The sequence below is a fragment of the Manis pentadactyla genome, chromosome 12 (assembly GCF_030020395.1).
Source record: "Manis pentadactyla isolate mManPen7 chromosome 12, mManPen7.hap1, whole genome shotgun sequence".
NCBI classification, from domain to species: Eukaryota; Metazoa; Chordata; class Mammalia; order Pholidota; family Manidae; genus Manis; species Manis pentadactyla.
In genome coordinates this window covers 26,535,271-26,552,647 of record NC_080030.1, presented here as the reverse complement: position 1 = coordinate 26,552,647, position 17,377 = coordinate 26,535,271, and the positions used below count along the sequence as shown (strand labels likewise).

Here is a 17,377-nt window from a genome sequence, read left to right as displayed (position 1 = left end):
GGTTTAGGAGAAGGAACTGGAGGACAAAATCGACCTGACGCACTCAGCCCAGGAGGCTGGAAGTTTTCAGAAGCTTCAGGAACCCTATCCATCTGGAAACCAACATAGCCCTGAGGACCCTCACCATGACAAGCAGCCTGCTGCTGGTTCCTCAGAATGAGAAAGGAAAAATCAATATGGACACCACAGAAATACAAAGAATTATTAGAGAATATTCTGAAAAATTATACAGTACCAAACTGTGTAAGCTAGAAGAAAGACACAATTTACTAGAAAAATACAACCTTCAAAGACTGACCCAGGAAGAAAAAGAAAATCTAAACAGACTGATTACAGGCAATAAAACTGAATCAGTTATGAAAAAATACCCAAGAACAAAGTCCCCTGACCAGATGGAATCACTGCTGAATTTTATCAGACATTTAGAGAAGACATAACATCCATTCTCCTTAAAGTTTTCCAAAAATTGAAGAGGTGAGAATACTTCCAAACTCATTCTATGTAGCCAGCATTACTCTAATAACAAAACCAGGCAAAGACACCATGAAAAAAACTACAGACCAATAACCCTGATGAACATAGATGTAAAAATACTCAACAAAATATTAGCAAACCGAATTAAAAAAAAAACATTAAAAGGATCATACATCATGATCAAGTGGGATTCATCCCAGGAATAAAAGGATGGTACAACATTCACAAATCCATCAACAACAACCATTATATCAATAAAAAGGACAAAAACCACATGATCATCTTAATAGATGCTGAAAAAAAATCATTTGACAAAATTCAATACATGATAAAAACTCTAAACAAAATGGGCATAGAAGGCAAGTACCTCAACATAACAGAGGCCATATATAACAAACCCACAGTCAACATCATACTTAACAGTGAAAAGATGTAAACTTTTCCAATCAGCTTGGGAACAAAGCAAGGATGCCAACTCTCCTCACTTTAATCCACCATAGTACTAGAGGTCCTAGCCATGGAAATCAAACAACAGAAATAAAAGGCATCCACATTGGTAAGGAAGAAGTCAAAATGTCACTGTTGTAGATGGTATGATATTGTATATATAAATCCCTAATGATTACACTCCAAAACAACTAGAACTAATGTCTGAATTCAGCAAGTTGCAGGATACAAAATTAATACACAGAAATCTGTTGCATTCCTATATACTAAGAGTAAACTAGCAGAAAGAGAAATCTGGAAATCAATTCCATTCACAATCACATCAAAAAGAATAACTTACCTATAAATAAACCTAACCAAGGAGGAGAAAGACCTAGACCCTGAAAACTATAAGACAATCTTGAGAGAAATTAAAGAGGGCACTAATAAATGGAAATTCATCCCATGCCCTTGGAAAGGAAGAATTAATATTGTCAAAATGGCCATCCTGCCTAAAGCAATCTACAGATTCAATGCAATCCCTATCAAAATACTGACTGTGTTTTCAATGAACTGGGACAAGTAGTTCTAATGGAACCAAAAAAGACACAGAATAGTCAAAACAATCCTGGGAAAGAAGAATAAAACAGGGGGGATGTCGCTAACCAACTTCAAGCTCTACTACAAAGCCACAGTAATCAAGACAATATGGTACTGGCACAAGAACAGACCCATAGACCAATGGAACAGAATAGAGAGTCCAGATATTAACCCAAGTATATATAGTCAATTAATATATGATAAGTGGAGCCATAGATGTAGAATGGTGAAATGACAGCCTCTTCAAGAACTGGTGTTGACAAAACTGGACACCTACATGTAAGAGAATGAAACAGGATTACTATCTAACTCCATACACAAAAGTAAACTAAAAATGGATCAAAGACCTGAATGTAGATGAAACTTTAAAACTCTTAGAAGAAAACATAGTCAAAACGCTCTTGAATATAAACATGAGCAAGTTTTTCATGAACATATCTCCCCAGGCAAGGGAAACAAAAGCAAAAATGAATAAGTGGGATTACATCAAACTAAAAACCTTCAGTATAGTAAAGGACACAATCTGTAGAACAAAAATGCATGCTATAGTATGGGAGAATATATTCATAATCGACATATCCGATAAGGGGTTGACATCCAAAAATATAAAGAGCTCATGCACCTCAAAAACCAAAAAGCAAATAATCTGATTGAAAAAAGGGCAGAGGATCTGAACAGACACTTCTCCAAAGAAGAAATTCAGATGACCAACAGGCACTTGAAAAGTTGCCCCACATCACTAATCATCAGAGAAATGAAAATTAAAATCACAATGAGATATCACCTCATACCAGTTAGGATGACCAATATCCAAAAGACAAGAAAAATCCTGGCAAGGATACAAAGAAAGGGAACCCTCCAAAACTGCTGGTGGGAATGTAAATAAGTTCAACCATTGTGGAAAGCAGTATGGAGTTTCCTCAAAAATCTAAAAATAGAAATACCATTTGACCCAGGAATTCTTTGGAATTTACCATAACAATACAGGATTCCAGATTCAAAAAAACGTAAGCACCCCTATGTTTATTGCAGCACTGTTTTCAATAGCCAAGAAATGGAATCAATCTATGTGCATCAGTAGACGAATGGGTAAAGAAGAGGTGGTACACATACACAATGGAATATTATTCAGTCATAGGTAGAAAACAAATTCTACTATTTGGAACAACATGGGTGGAGCTGGAGGGTATTATGCTCAGTGAAATAAGTCAGGTGGAGAAAGAGAAGTACCAAATGATTTCACTCATCGGTGGTGCATTAGAACAAAGCAAAAACTGAAGGAACAAAACAGCAGCAGACTCACAGAACCCAAGAATGGACTAAAAGTTACCAAAGGGTAATGGACTGGGGATGATGGGTGGGAAGAGAAAGATAAGGGGAGAAGGGGTATGATGATTAGCACTTAATGTAGGGGGAGACTTGGGGAAGTCAGTATAGCACAGAGAAGACAAGTAGTGGTTCTATAGCATCTTTCTATGCTGATGGACAGTGACTGTAATGGGGTATGTGGTGGGGACTTGATTATGTGGGAATCTAGTAAACACAATATTGCTCATTAATTTTATATTAACAATACCAAACAAAAATAAATTAACATGGGGGGATAAGAGGTCAAATAACTCAGCTGGTCATTGAAAGATGGTGATGATGAAAGAGTTTCCTTGGTGTGACAGTATACCAACCTGAATTATATACCCCTGGTAGCCAGAATAATGAATGAACAGCAAAACTCAGTTTACCCCAAAGATAAATGAGTTATGTCTGACATTATCAAGACACCTTACTGATCAATCATATCTCTGGAATAAGGAGCAAAGGAAATAAACTCACACTGTACAACAGCAAGTATACAATGCACAGTAGTAGGGGATTTGTGATGGTAGAATGGTGAAATATGTTTTGAATGACATAAAGTTCAGTACTTTGGAATCAGATAATCAACTTTAAAAATCTCTGATCTAACACGTATCAGCTGTATGATCTTAGAGAGTCACCAGAGACATTTGAAATGTTGATATCCTCACCTGAGCAGTGGGGTAGCTGTACCTATCCTCCTAAACATGGTACATGTTCAGTCAGTATGTATTCAAAGCAATGCCTGTTGCTGCAGGGACAGTTACCATGGGTTGTGAGATTTGGTTATTTCCTACAAACTCTGAAATGTCTCCATTGCTTCTCTCAGGGGACATTCTTCAATCTCATATGTTTTTTGTTTGTTTGTTTTTTTGTCCCTGTCCTCACTCATCTGGATTTCCAAAAACTTTGAGCTTTTTGAGGAACCTCTGTACTGCTTTCCACAATGGTTGAACTAGTTAACATTCCCACCAGCAGTGTAGGAGGGTTTCCCTTTCTCCACATCCTCACCAACATTTGTTGTTGTTTGTCTTTTTCTATGGTGGCGATTCTTACTGGTGTGAGGTGATATCTCATTGTGGTTTTAATTTGCATTTCTCTGATGACTACTGATATGTAGCATCTTTTCATGTGTCTGTTGGCCATCTCTAATTCATCTTTGGAGAACTGTCTATTCAGCGACTCCGACCATTCCTTAATTGGATTATTTGCTTTTTCTTTGTTGAGCTGCCTGAGTTCTTTATATATTTTGGATGTCAACCCTTTATCAAATCTGTCATTTATGAATATATTCTCCCATACTGTAGGATACCTTTATGTTCTACTGTTGGTGTCCTTTGCTGTGCAGAAGATTTTCAGTTAAATATAGTCCCATTTGTTCGTTTTTGCTTTTGTTTCCCTTACCTAGGGAGATATGTTCATGAAGAAGTCATTCATGTTTATGTCCAAAAGATTTTGCCTATATTTTTTCTAAGAGTTTTGTGGTTGAATGACTTATGTTCAGGTCTTTGATCCACTTCGAATTTACGTTTGTGTATGGGGTTAGAAATTGAACCAGTTTCATTCTCTTCCATGTAGCTGATCAGTTTTGCCAACAGCAGCTGTTGAAGAGGCTGTCAGTTCCCCATTGTATGTCCATGGCTCCTTTATTATATATTAATTGACAATATATGCTTTCATTAATACCTGGACTTTCTATTCTGTTTCACTGGTCTGTGCGTCTTTTCTTGTGCCAGTACCAAATTGTCCTTATTACTGTGGCTTTCTAGTAGAGTTGAAAGTTGGGAAGTGAGATCCCTCTTGTTTTGTTCTTCCTTCTCAGGATTGCTTTGGCTATTCCATGTCTTTTGTGGTTCCATATGAATTTTGAAACTATTTGTTCAAGTTCACTGAAGAATGGTATTGGTATTTTGATTGGCATTGCATTGAAACTGTAGATTGCTTTAGGCAGGATGGACATTTTGACAATATTAGTTATTCCCAGCCAAGAGCATGGGATGAGTTTCCATTTGTTAGTGTCTTCTTTAATTTCTCCTAAGAGTGTCTTGTAGTTTTCAGGGTATAGGTCTTTCACTTCTTTGGTTAGGTTTATTCCTAGGTATTTCATTCTTTTTGATGCCATTGTGAATGGAATTGTTTTCCTGATTTCTCTTTCTATTAGTTCATTTTTACTGTATAGGAAAGCCACAGATTTCTGTGTATTAATTTTGTATCATGCAGCTTTGCTGAATTACAATATTAGTTCTACTAGTTTTGGAGTGGAGTCTTTAGAGTTTTTTATGTACAATATCATGTCACCTGCAAATAGTGACAGTTTAACTTCTTTTTTTACCAATCTGGATTCCTTTTATTTCTTTTCTTTTGTCCAATTGCCATGGCTAGGACCTCCAGTACTATGTTGAATAACAGTGGGGAGAGTGGGCATCCCTGTCTTGTTCCCGATCTCAGAGGAAAAGCTTCCAGGTTTCTGCTGTTCAGTATGATGTTGGCTTTGGGTTTATCATATATGGCTTTTATAATGCTGAGGTACTTGCCCTCTATACCCATTTTGTTGAGAGTTTTTATCATGAATGTATGTTGAATTTTGTCGAATGCTTTTTCAGCATCTATGGAGTTGATCATGTGGTTTTTGTCCTTCTTTTTGCTTATGTGTTCAATGATGTTGGTGGGTTTTCGAATGTTGTACCATCCTTGCATCCCTGAGTTGAATCCCCTTGGTCATCCTGTATGATCATTTTGATGTATTTTTTGTTTGGTTTGCTAATATTTTGTTCAGTATTTTTGCGTCTATGTTCATCAGGAATATTTGTCTGTAATTTTTTGTTTTGGTGGGGTCTTGGCCTGGTTTTGGTATTAGGGTGATGTGGGCTTCATAGAATGAGTTTGGGAGTATTCCCTCCTCTTCTATTTTTTTGAAAACTTTAAGGAGAATGGGCATTATGTCTTCCCTATATATCTGATAAAATTCAGCTGTGAATCCATCTAGGCCAGGGGTTTTGTTCTTGGGTAGTTTTTTGATTACTGATTCAATTTCTTTGCTGATAATTGTTCTGTTTAGATTTTCTGTTTCTTTCTTGGTTAGTCTTGGAAGGTTGTATTTTTCTAGGAAGTTGTCCATTTCTTCTAGGATTTCCAGCTTGTTAGCATATAGATTTTCATAGTATTCTCAAATAATTTTTTGTATTTCTGTCTAGTCTGTCATGATTTTTCCTTTCTCTTTTCTGATTCTGTTGATGTGTGTAGTTTCTCTTTTTCTCTTATTAAGTCTGGCTAGGGGCTTATCTATTTTGTTTATTTCCTCAAAGGACCAGCCCTTGAATTCAATGATTTTTTCTATTGTTTTATTCTTCTCAATTTTTTATATTTCTTCTCTGATCTTCATTATGTCCCTCCTTCTTCTGACTTTGGGCCTCATTTGTTCTTCTTTTTCCAGTTTCAATAATTGTGAGTTTATACTATGCATTTGGGATTTTTATTCCTTCTTTAAATAGGCCTGGATTGCTGTACACTTTCCTCTTAGAACTGCCTTCACTGTGTCCCACAGAATTTGGGGCTTTGTGCTGTTGTTGTCATTTGTCTCCATATATTGCCTGATCTTTGTTTTAATTAGGTCATTGATGCATTGAATATTTAGGAGCATGTTGTTAAGCCTCGATGTGTCTGTCAGCCTTTTTGTTTCCTTTTTACAATGTAGTTCTAGTATTATGCCTTTGTGGTCTGAAAAGTTGGTTGGTAGAATTTCAATCTTTTTGAATTTACTGAGGGTCTTTTTGTGACCTAGTATGTGTTCTATTCTGGAAAATGTTCCATGTGCACTTGAGAAGAATGTGTATCGTGCTGCTTTTGGGTGTAGAGTTCTGTAGATGTCTGTTAAGTCCATCTTTTCTAGTGTGTTGTTCAGTGCCTCTGTGACTTTACTAATTTTTGTCTGGTGGATCTGTCCTTTGGAGTGAGTGGTGTGTTGAAGTCTCCTAGAACTCATGTGCTGCATTCTATTTCCTCCTTTAATTCTGTTAGTATTTGTTTCACATATGTTGGGGCTCCTGTATTGGGTGCAAGTATATTTATAATGGTTATATCCTCTTGTTAGACTGATCCCTTTATCATTATGTAATGTCCTTTATCCCTTGTTACTTTCTCTGTTTTGAAGTCTATATTCTGGTAAAATTACTGCAACACCTGCTTTTTTCTCTGTGTTAGTGCATGAAATAGCTTTTCCAACTCTTGACTTTTAGTGTATGTCTTTGGGTTTGAGGTGACTCTTTTTTAAGCAGCATATAGATAGGTATTGCTTTTTTATCGATTCTATTATTCTGTGCTTTTTGATTGTGCATTCAGTCCATTTACATTTAGGGTGGTTATTGAAAGATATGTACTTATTGCCATTGCAGGCTTTACATTCGTGGTTACCAGTGGTTCAAGGGTAGCTTCTTTACTATCTAACTGTCTAACTTAACTATATTATTAAGCTATTATAAGCACAGTGTTATGATTTTTTATTTCTCCCCCTTCTTATTCCTCCTCCTCTATTCTTTATATGGTAGGTGTTTTATTCTGTCCTCTTTTGTGTTTCTTTGACTGCTTTTGTGAGTAACTGATTTTTTTTCTTGCCTTTATTTAGTATTTCCTCAGACTGCTTTCTTTGTTGTGATTTTATTTTCTCTGGTGAAATTTATTTAGCATTAGGAGTGCTTTCATCTAGAGCAGTCCCTTTAAAATACCCTGTAGAGGTGATATGTTGGAGGCAAATTCCCTCAAATTTGCTTGTCTGGGAATTGTTTAATCCCTCCTTCATATTTAAATGATAATCATGCTGGATAAAGTATTCTTCATTCAAGACATTCTGTGTTATTGCATTGAGTATTTCATGCCATTCTCTTCTGGCCTGTAAGGTTTCTGTTGAGAAGTCTGATGATAGCCTGATGGGCCTTCATTTGTAGGTAATGTTTTTTTCTCCTCTAGCTGCCTTTAATACTCTGTCTTTGTCTTTGATCTTTGCCATTTTAATTATTATATGTCTTGTCTTGGTGTATGTCTTCTTCGGTCCATTGTGTTGGGAGTTCTGGGGGCTTCCATGGTCTGAGAGACTATTTCTTCCCCAAGTTTGGAGAAGTTTCCAGCAGTTATTTCTTCAAAGACACTTTTTATCCTTTTTTCTCTCTCTTCTTCTTCTGGTACTCTTATAATGTGAATAATGTTCCATTTGGATTGGTCACAAAATTCTCTTAATATTCTTTCATTTCTGAAGATCCTTTTACCTCTCTCTGCCTCAGCTTCTCTCTGTTCCTGTTCTCTGATTTCTATTCCATTAATATCCTCTTGCACCTCATTCACTCTGCTCTTAAGTTCTCTCAGAGATTGTTTTACTTATGCACTCTCCCTCCCAACTTGATCCTTTCACTCTTGCATATTTCTCTGTTGGCCCATCAGCATGGTTATGACCTTTATTTTGAATTATTTCTAGGAAAATTGGTTAAATATATCTCCCCAGACCCTCTCTTGGGGGTTATCTGACTAAGTCTGGACTGGACCAAATTCTTCTTCCTTTTCATGGTGATAGAGGTAGTTGTGGGCAAGTAGCATGTGTGTCAGCTGGGAAACAAAGTCCTTTCCTGCTTTCTGGTTGCTGTGCCCTTCTCCATAGCCTGTGTCCATTACACACACACCTGTTGCAGCCTCCAGATTAAACCTCTAACCTCTCCTGGCTATTATTTTAGTGAAGAAAAAGGTTACTTGGTATCACATGCTAATTTGAGTATAAATTGTCCTTAAGAAATCTGTCTATTCCCATGATAATGGTAATTCCCCAAATGCTCCGATCCCTCATGGATAATGAAGTGGAATGAGTAGGAAATCAAAGGAAAACTTTTGAATATGAAATACATCAGGAAGCTTAATAAAGTGAGTTGTATAAACTATGGAGAAGTTCAAGTTAAAGAAATGAAAAGTACTGGAAATAAATAAAAGGATGAAGTTTTACTATTACATTCTTATCAAGATTCTAACCCAATATTAGAATCTCTGACTATGAGATTTTGAACCCTGCAATTATGTGGGCTTCTTTATTTCTGAACAACTAGCCCCTTTATAGCTGTACTTTATAAGGAAATATTTCAAAGCCTACTTAATGTCTTTGTTCCTTACTGTAAATGAAGGTGTTCAGCATGGATATAACCTCAGTGTACATCACTGAGGCTGCTGCACTTGAGTATGTGCTGGGGGGAGCAGCAGAGCTGAGGAACACCCCTAGCATCATACAATAAAATGAGACAACAGTGATGTGAAATGCACAGGTGGAAAATGAATTCTGGTTGCCCTGAGTTGACAAGATTCCACATACAGAAGACACTATCTTACAGTATGAGTAAAGGATCCATACCAGGGGACCACTACCCAGCAGCCCAACTGTGACATCCATCAATATGTCAAAGGTAAAGGTATCAAAACAGGTATGTCAGACCATGGTGTGAGTTGAGAGAAAAAGTAGGGGATTTTCAAGTCTGTGAAAGACAGTTACAAAAAAGCAGTGCAACAAAGAATGAAGGGCACTAGTTATTCAGGACACCAGGATCAGCAGTCCACAGAGCCAGGGGTTCATGATGACCGTGTAGTGCGGGAGAAGGCAGATGGCCACATACCAATCATAGGCTATCACAGTCAGGAGGAAATCATCCAATCCTGTGAACAGTGGGAAAAAGTAGAGCTGGCTGTTGCATCCTGCATAAGTAATGACACTGCTCTGGGTCTGGATGTTCAGCAGCACTTTGGGGATGGTGGTGGAGGTGAACCAGATGCCCACAAAGGACAGGAATATGTGCATGGGTGTGTGCAAGTGGGAGCTTAGTTGATAGCCAGAGTGAGGAGAACGTCCCCAAGCACAGTGATGAGGTACATGGAGAGGAAAAGCCCAAATAGGAGGGGCTGCAGTTCTGCATACTCTCAAAGTCCAGAGGAGAAATTCTGAAACTGTTGTAAGGTTCCTGGGTCCATGTGTTGGAGGTGCCTACCAGGATATAGAAAAATAAATGGGTAGTTTTCATACTATCATACTAACCAAGCATAAATACTACCATTTCTATTTTAGAGTCAACAAAATAATCTCAATATATGTGTATGGCCCAGTCCCATTGAGGACATCCCTGGGGCCAGTTATCACTGGAATTTTCTTTCCCATTGTCAGTCTATTGCTCAAGCAAAATGTATACTATTGTTTTATAGAGTGTTTTCCTTTCTTTAAAATGTATATAATGTGTGTAGTTCATGTTCCAGGACATGTTATGGCAACAAGTGTGGAGAGCTGAAAACAAAAGTCTTCATCCAATCCAATAATGGAGAAAAAATACAATCAAATAAAAATAATCAAATAGTACATCCTAAAGTTAGAGTGTTTATAAAGAAAATGAAAGCAACTATAAAGAAGAGAGGATGGGGTGTTATTTTTTACTAGGTGTTCAGGCAAGAACTGCAAAGAAGGTGACATTTTAACAGAGACCTCAAGGAAGATAGCAGAGGTCACTGGAGTTATCTGTGGTATTGGATGCCCTAAAAGGGGATCTACCCTTGCAGAGGCCCCAAGGGTGTTGTTTGCTTCAGAAAATTGAGGCTCACAAGGAAGCCAGTGTGTCAAGGGAAATGAGCAAAAAAGAGAGTGACAAGAGGTGGTGGCAGAGGATGCTGGGAGCAAAGTGGCCAGCCTGAGGGATGCAAATCCAAAGCACCAGGAGATACATTCTCACACAGCCAGAACAGCCACTATCCAAAAGACAAGAAATGAGAAGTGTTGGCAAGGATGTGGAGGAAGGGAATCCTCAGGCACTGTAGGTGGGAATGTAAATTGGAGCAGCAACTATGAAGGTTCAGCAAAAATAAAAATAGAAATACCATGTTACCCAGTAATTCCACTTCTGAGAATTTACCCAAAGAAATGAAATCACTAGTGAAAAGGGAAACATGCACACGTGTGTTTATTTCATCATTATTTGCAAAAACCATGATATGGAAGCAACATAAATGTGCATCAATAGATGAGTGGGGGTAGAAGATGGCTTAATATATACAGTTATTATTACATAGCCATATAATGTGATCTACTATGTTAATCATTCTGATCTCTCTGATAATCAGTTTTTTCTTTTGCTATTATATGATTATTAAAATAATGACAATAAATATCTTAAATCCCTCAAGGTTCCTCTGTCTCTGTACTACTGACATTCTGGCCCAGGTCCTTCTCTGTGGAGGGGTTATTCCTGTGCATTGTGCGATGTTCAGAGCATTCTTGATGGTCACCTACACCTCCAAAATCCAGCATCAAGTCTAAAAAAGTTGGCCAATATCCCCTAGGGGACAAAATTGCTTCTTGTTGAGAACTACAGTTTTAACTGAATAAATAGGAAGATATTTCAATAAAAAAACATGAACATGCCAACCAATCTTTCAGCTCAATAAAAAAAAAACCTTGCACATGGACACTAAAATCTGTACTTGATTGAGCAGATGCACAGCATGATGACATATTTTCATAGTAAAATTGAAAATTTTCTTCATACTTAAACTTCCTTGCTCAAAGTCCATATTAAGTCACTTTATTCAAGTTCACGTTTCTGTGTAGACACCACTTGGAGACATGTAATTCCTAGTCATTTTACCAATCACTCTTGCAGGCACTGTGAGAAATATGAGAACATGATCCCAATGAGAATAACAAAGACCACCTATAAAATAAACCATCAGTTAAAGTCCACATTATCAGGAAGAGAAGTTAATGTGGTGATACACAAGAGAGTGATGTACACAAAAGTTAAAACTGGGGCCTCAAGTTTTCCATTATGAAAGTATATACATAACTTGTTTGTCAACAGTTTTCTCTATACAAATAATCTAGTTTGTGACTATATTTTTAGTAACAAAAGGAAAAATTACTTGGGATAATATGTTTCATTTGATTAGAAACTCATGCTACCACAGGAAATAAATGGCATTTCCTAATAATTTGGATCAAAATTTGAAAAAACTATAAGAAAGTATGAAATGGACAAAGGGACTACTTCTATCTGTAAGACAGAGAAGAAAGCATTATAAAGTGGGTGACTTAAATTTGACGGAGAATTTGAAGACAAAGAAATGAAAATTCAGCAATTAAACTGAAGGACCAAGTTCTACTTCCAAGATCTGAACATATAGCAAACTCTGTCTCTGAGGCTTTGAGCCCTAACATCATTGACACTTCCTCATCCCCAAGACAACTGGTCCTTTCACAGCTGCCTTCCCAATGAATTGTTTCAGAGCCCCCTTTAGGTCCTTATTCTTGAGACTGTAGATGAAGGGGTTCAGCATGGGAGTGACCCCAGTGTACATCACCGAGGCTACTGCACCTGAGTGTGAGCTGTGGGTAGCAGCAGAGCTAAGACACATGCCTAGACTTGTACAGTAAAATAAGGAGACAATGGAGAGGTGAGATGCACAGGTGGAAAATGCTTTATACTTTCCCTGAAGTGATGACATTCCATGTATGGAGGAAACTATCTTAGAGTAGGAGTAAAGGATCCCAGTGAGGGGGAAACCTGCCAGCAGCACTAATGCAAAATACATCACCATGGTGTTAAGAAAGGTGTCAGAACAGGCAAGTTGGAGCATCTGATTGAATTCACAGAAAAACTGGGGGATTTTCAAGTCTGTACAGAACGACAGTTGAAGCACCATTAAGCTTTGTAACAAGGAATATAGGGCACTGATAATCCAGCACATCAGGACAAGCAGTGCACAGAGTTTGGGGTTCATGATGACTGTGTAGTGCAGGGGGTGGCAGACGGCCATTTACCGGTCATAGGCCATCACAGTGAGGAGGAAGTCATCCAGTCCTGCAAAGAATAAGAAAAAGTACATCTGTATAATGCAGCCTGCATAGGTTATGGCTTTGCTCTCTGTCTGGATGTTCAGCAGCATCTTGGGGATGGTGGTGGAGGTGAAGCAGATGTCCACAAAGGACAGGTTGGAGAGTAAGAAGTACATGGGTGTGTGCAGGTTGGAGTCTGAGCTGACAGCCAGGATGATGAGCAGGTTCCCAAGCATAGTGATCAGGTACATGGAGAGGAAAAGCCCAAATAGGATGGGTTGCAGTTCTGGATCCTCTGAAAGTCCCAGAAGAAGAAACTCTGTAAAATGTGTATCATTTACTGGGTACATGTGGTAGATATCACTACCAGGAAACAGAAAAATAACATGATATATTTTCATACAAAAAATGGCATTACTAACAGAGTGAAATTATACAATCTATGTTTTTCAGTTACGAAGTCAATATCCATAATTTTGTATGCAAACTGTTCCCATCAGTGGTTTCCACACCATCTCTGATATTAATTCCCAACTCATCGTCAGCTTTTTCCCCATGAGGTCCGATATTCTACATTTTAATCAGAAGTTCTGTTTGGCATTTGGGTACATCCCATGATATCCCATAAAATTGTTATTCCCCTCTTCAACAACTGGGAAAAGTCTGTTCTTTTAAGCTGAAATCTTGGAGGCCACTATCCATGGCTTCATAACACTTTTGTGAAGACAATGAGGAATTTCCTTCTTATATCATCAGTCAAGTTGGGATTTAGTCTCCCGTTACAAAATGTTCACTATATCACAGATACATTTAGTGGTTTTCACTCACTGCAACCTTACATTAGCACCCCATGTGCATTGATCTCCAATCATGAAACTTGACTTGCAGTGTCACCAGACATCACGGCTCCAAGGCCCAGAACCTTCCCTCTCTGTGGAGCCTTGTTCATGGGTCTACCTGGAATTTTTCACACCTATCTTCAAATATCCATTTCCTCTTCCTGGCTGTTATGATTCATCTCCTTCATGAATCATTTTTTAAACATTCCCACAGAAGATGACCTTTCCTTTTCCACTTAAAATTTAGATGTTTGGACTATCATGGTGTAATTATTACTTAATCCCATGTCTTATTTTCCTGCAACACTGTGAGTGCCTTCAGGCTCACATCAATGCTATACATATTCCCTGGCCTTTAGCCCAGGATAGAATTTAATTGAGAACAGTAGCTGAATAAACATATATTTCATGATGGAATGAATGTATTTTTACAGAAATTTCCAGCATTGATATACTATGTGCTTCAAAAAAATGCAGAGGAAATCAAACCAGGTTAAGTATAGCAGTCTCACTTAACTGTATTAGACAAAATTTAATACAAATCTAATACCAACTTCTAAAATAATATGTAGAATAACATAAATTTAATCACATTAACATGGTTCACAAGTTAAAGATTAAATTGGCAAAAACTTGGAAATGAAAATATAAAAACACACTTTTTTTTAAAGCAGTAGAGAAGGCAGTATCTAAAGTTATAGTATCTATCTGTGAAAATACAAATGCATTCCAGTATGCCTATGAAAAACAGGGAATCATAAGTTGAATACAAAAGAGAGGAAAATATGATGAGTATTATTAAAAACAGTTCTAATAACAAAATATAAAAGGGAGTAGCAATAAGGAAAATATATATTAAATAAGAGAGTAAGTCACATAAAAGAATATTATTACTACCACATATAAAGAAGAACTTCCTACCTTTAATATGTAATGTGGGGGGGGGGCACAATATGACTGATATAATGGACACAACTAAATTTGTATACTCTCCCATATTCTCCAAATACAAATCTTTGTATAAGAAAACCAAATGCCAAACAGTGAAGTTGTTGGAAAAAATTGTAATTTTTGTTTGTCAGCGTAGAATCAAGACAATAGGACAAACTCAGACACCTTTCTACAAACCTATGCAAGAAGCTTGAACAATTTCCCATAAAGCAAAAGGTTAAACCAATATATACATCCTCACCAGTAAAGAAAGTATTGCAAAACAAAACTCTTTATAATGTCTCTTTAGACTTATTAAATAAAATTGCTTTTCTCAGGTGAGAGAAGGATAGCTGAAATTTATGTCTCCTAATCTGCTGTTGCAAGGTACTTTCTATTGTACCCGTCTGGATATTTCTATCAAATACAAAACATGCTCAAGTAAACTGCATCTTTAAAAGAAACTCACTTGATTGCACATTCTTGCACACCTAATCTCTTTTCCTACTCCCCTGAGAGGCAAAGCCCCTCAGATATGTTTTAATTTTACTGGAACTGTATTATGCTCCCCACTCATCTATAGTGTCACCCAATTGTACTTCCATTTCCATAACTTATTTCAATAATGATCCATATATTTCTGAATTGAATGGAAACATCCATCCATTAAATTAATTAATTATAAGACACTATAATAAATAAATTAATTATATATTGGTTAGATAATCAAGCAAAAAACGTGACCTCTAACCTCTGGGCTAGGCTGGTTAGGCTCCAGGCAAGCTCAGGTCAAAGTTCTCAGGAACCAAGATCTCTGAACCTTCCCTGGTGTATTTTCTGGCCTATCATACTCACAGGGTTGGGATTTCTTAGAGGAAGTTCTGAACAGAGAAGTCTAAATACACCCTGGATGGTGGATGATGGACAATACAGCTCTGTCCACACACCGGACATCAGGAAAGAGCAAAGTGTCATTTCACAAACCTGATTTGGGATCAGAAGCAAAAATCATGTCTCATCCAGCCCCAGATTGGAAAAGACAAGGGACTGAAGAAGGGGAGATATTTAAGCTCCCTGCATCTGCTCATTGACCACATTTCCCTCTTGTTACTCCAACCAGTAGGCACTTGGTTTCCCTTGGGACACTGGACTAAACAGGAAGGAAAGTTTTCCTAATGATTCCCTGATCCGAAGATATCTAGTTAAAGTCATGTTGTTTAGGAAAACACTTAAAAAACCTGGACTGGATCACTGACGGAAAAACAAGTGGCACTCGGAGGTATTGGAGTGTTGAGGCTTTATTTTACACTGGCGGGCTCAGAGGGGAGTAATCTCCTAAAATGTCTGAGCACCGAACAAAGGCAAAGGGGGCAACATATATCTTTGTGCTTCCTTATCTGTAACATTCCTACATGCACGGCAAGCGAGGATGCAAGGGGGGTGTGGTTTTAGGGAGTGAACCTTGGGAAACGGTGCTCCGCAGAGCAGGAAACCAAGGGAGTGCTTTTTTTTATTTAGATTGAAGGGGGGGCGAGGCAGAGGGGAGTCACCCGGGCTAGATTGCTGTTCTCATACATCTTTCCCTATCACTCCCCCAACTGATGACCCTTTAAACACTATTTTAGGGGGCATCATCTCCCTGGCTTATGACAGGGTCATAGTGGCTTCGCATATACATAAACTGTATGGAGAAAACACATTCCTTGATAACCTCAACTAGAGCAGGGATCAGTAAAGGGGCAGCCTGTTCCAAATAGGAAATCTTACCAGGGGAAAGGAAGTAGCTTGCTTGAGGCCCACTATGCACTTTATAACTTTTGTACAGTTAAACATTACAGGGAGGTAATTTGGAAATGCAGGCTGAGACTCGAGTTCAGCTAGGAGAGACAGGTAAGCACAGCAAAACAACTTAACGATTACCCAATAGACAATAGAAACGGCAAATTTTTTGAGGAATAGTCCAGTACAGGAGTGTAACAGCACAGAGTTCAATGCCCAGAATAAAAGATATCACTCTGACGAGAGCCAAGATCCATGGCGAGCAGGTGTCCATTAGTCAGAGGGCAATCGATGGGTGCGGAGGTGGAGAGGATTCTGGGGGTCAGGCTGGGCCTCCCACTGATGTGCTTCTCGTCAGAATGACGGGACTTTCTCACTCTGGAATGATTTACCCATGGAGTGATGCCTGCAATCTTGAGGGCAGTAGGAGCAGTTAGAACAACAATGTGGGGGCAGTCCACTGAGGTTTGAGGGAGTCCTTTTTCCAATCTTTAACTCAGACTGAGTCCCCAGACTGGAAGGAATGTACTGGGGTTCCTAGAGAGATTGGGGCTCTTTCTATGGTCTATTGTTGTAGTTTATTTAGGGTGACTTCCAAGGCTTGGAGCTGTTCTCTTGCTCCCTCATCTCCTATTTGGTTTAGGTTCCCTGGGATGCTTCTGAGACATGGGGGAGGGCGTCCATACACTAACTCAAAAGGGGAAAAATCTTGAGTTCCAGGTGTGTAGCGAGCACAGAGGAGAGCCACAGGCAGGGAATCTGGCCATGGGAGGCCAGTTTCTTGGCAAAAATTTCCTAGAGTTTCCTTGAGGGTGCAATTCATTTGCTCAACTTTCCCTGAACTCTGTGGCAGTACAGTGTGAAGTTTCCAGGAAATGTTGAGGGATTTAGTTAACATCTGCACTACATCTGCTACAAAGGCAGGCTCATTGTCACTGTGAATTGTAGACGGTAGGCCAAACCAGGGCACAATTTCTCTCAGGAGGACTTTGGCTACCTCCCGGCTCTGTTCTGTTCTGGTTGGGAAGGCTTTGACCCAGCCAGTTATGTACACACTATTACTAGGAGGTATCTGAGTCCCCTGCTTAGACATCCATGAAGTCTATCTCAAGGTCTTCAAATGGGGCAACTCCCGTTCTTT

General features: G+C 38.4%; 1 pseudogene; it reads right to left on the bottom strand.

Annotated features, from left to right (window-relative positions):
* Positions 1 to 12,069: 12,069 nt before the first annotated feature.
* On the bottom strand, positions 12,070 to 13,068 carry LOC118920064 (olfactory receptor-like protein OLF4; annotated as a pseudogene).
* Between the last annotated feature and the right edge of the window lie 4,309 nt (positions 13,069 to 17,377).